This window comes from Melopsittacus undulatus, chromosome 5 (genome assembly GCF_012275295.1).
Source record: "Melopsittacus undulatus isolate bMelUnd1 chromosome 5, bMelUnd1.mat.Z, whole genome shotgun sequence".
In the NCBI taxonomy this organism is placed as follows: Eukaryota; Metazoa; Chordata; class Aves; order Psittaciformes; family Psittaculidae; genus Melopsittacus; species Melopsittacus undulatus.
The window spans coordinates 68,687,480-68,690,187 of NC_047531.1; positions in this window are offsets into that span (position 1 = coordinate 68,687,480).

Below are 2,708 nucleotides of genomic sequence, written 5' to 3' on the forward strand. Positions count from 1 at the left end.
CTTTTCCTAACTGTAGCACACAGATTTCTGGTCCACACTTTGGGCATCTGGGCATTACTGTACTGCAAAAGCTTAGCTATTATTCCCAAGCCACAGTAAAGGGCTGAAAGATCCCTAGCTTTTAACACAGCAAATATGATATAACCATTGGCACAATCTGCTATATTATCATCAGCCAAATCATCGTACTCAAAAGCTGTCTGGATTCTCATATCCTTAAAGATTGCTGTACTCTTCCTTAAATAAAATAAAAGAGGGAGAGAAAGGGGAAAACTAATGCCATTTCCTGATCATCTCATTAATGATCTATTTCCCACATTGTAGAACAGGCACACAGTGTGACAGGGATTTGCAGAACTGGATCATTTTCAAAATCCTGCAAGAATTGCATCCTTTTCATCTGAACTACTTAGAACATATGAAAACATTTGATCTGGTAATTATATACAACAGTTTTCCATGGAGTGGATTTGGTCTTATTAGCAGCAATGTGGTCTCTTCCTTGCCATGCAGCATGATTCAACACATGCCTGATAACAGAGCCACAGGGCACTCATCAGAGGGGAAAATAAAAAGCCCACGCACATTGGAAATTACCAATCTGGATAATGCCATGAAATAACTGATTCCAAACACATGGCTCCCAGACTGTCTGGAAAATAAAGTACAGAATTAGCCTAAGGTGTACTGACAGCAACCACGGACTTGGGAGGCAAGAGAGAGCTAATTGCTTAGTTTGTAGATACAGACAGGCAGTTTTGCCATGTTGAAGCAGCACAGTGTGTGTAGCAAAGGCATGAGTTCAGGTCATCCCCTTCACCAGAACTGCAGGGTGAGACGAGGAAGGTTCTGCCAAGGAGCAGCTGAAGACTTCAAATTAAGTAGAACTGGGTTTTGAACTAGTCCCTTTTGCAACCCCTTCTTCCCTACTTGGCCTAAAAGGCACACAAGAGAGTCAGGCCTCTGGTAAACATAACAGCAAGGAGCCAGAATATCTGTACTTCAAGGATACCCAGCTACCTTCTCTCTAAATTGGAGAGATGTAAAGTTGATGGATGAACTTCTCAATGGATGAGGAATTGGCCTGATAGTTGCATACAGAGGGCAGTGCTCAAAAGCTCAGTGTCCAGATGGAGCTCAGTGATGAGTAGTGTCCATCAGGGGTCTGTATTTGGCCTATGACAGCTTAGTATCCTTGTCAATAACATAGACATAGTGGGATCCCTCAGCAAGTTTGTAGATGACATCAAGTGACACAGTTGACACACCTGAGGGACATGGTGCCATCCAGAGGGGCTTGGATGAGCTCAAGAAGTGGGCCCATGTGAATCTCATCAGGTTCAACAAGGTCAAGTGCAAAGTCCTTAACCTGAGTCATCAACACAGGCTGGCGGATGAAGGGATTGAGAGCAGTCCTGCAGAGAAGGACCCTGGGAGTACTGATAGACTGAAAGCTGGACATGAGTTGGTAGTGTGTTCTCACATCCAAGAAAGCCAACCGTATCCCATCTCTCAAAAGGAGCATGACCAGCAGGTCAAAGGAGGTGATCCTGCCTTTCTACTCTGCTCTTGTGAGACCTCACTTGGAGTACTGTGTGCAGTTCTGGTGTCCTCAACATAAAAAGGACATGGAACTGTTGGAACAAGTCCAGAGGAGGGCCACGAGGATGATCGGGGGACTGGAGCACCTCCAATATGAAGACAGGCTGAGAAAGTTGGGGCTGTTCAGCCTGGAGAAGAGAAGGCACCAGAGAGACCTTATTGCAGTCTTTCAGTACTTAACAGGGGCTTATAGGAAAAATTACAGCAGACTTACTAGCAGAGCCTGTTGTGATAGGACAAGGGGCAATGGTTTTAAACCAAAAGAGGAGAGATTCAAACTATATATAATGAAGAAATATTTTATGATGAGGGTGTTGAGGCACTGGTACAGGTTGCCCAGAGATGCTGTAGCTGCCCCATCCCTGGCAGTGTTCAAGGCCAGGCTGAACAGGGATTTCAGCAATCCAGTCTAGTGGAAGGTGTCCATGCCCATGGCATGGGATTGGAACTAAGTGATCTTTAAAAGTTGTTTCCAGTCCAAACCATTCTAGGATTCATCCCATCAGCCCCACAATCATATCAGCCACCATCTCCCACTGTTCAAACTTCTCACCTTCACATCAGTGAGCATCAGTTCATGCACAGCTATAGCTGATCCATCTTCCACGCTGATTCTGTCAATAAAAATTGGATGAAACATTGTCTTTGTATGCACCCTATATTGTCTTTTCTGCTCTACATTCCAGGGTTATGTTTTCCCAGCCTTCTCCCATTCCAAGCACAGCTGCTACTAGGGTTTTCTCAGGTTTACCATATTTGTTAATTGAACTTCTTGTGTGCTTAGGAGTTAATTAAGTACTTGGCGATCTGACTCGTGGACTGTTGCACTGTGATGATCAGGTTTCATTCCTGACTGGGGTTTTTTGAGGGAATCTCATGTAATTTACTTCACTTGTCTGCTACCTCTGTTTCCACATATGTAACTAGGAACTAAAATATCCTTTCCTCTTTGAGAATCTGAGGGAGTTTTGCAGGTGTTACGTAGCAGAGCTATATTTTAACAATACCATTAATCCCATAATTAGGAACTTACATAACTCTTTTTCAATGTGCTGTATAAACCTTGCCCATTATGTCTAAAGAATTATTTCAGTGATGAGTTGGTA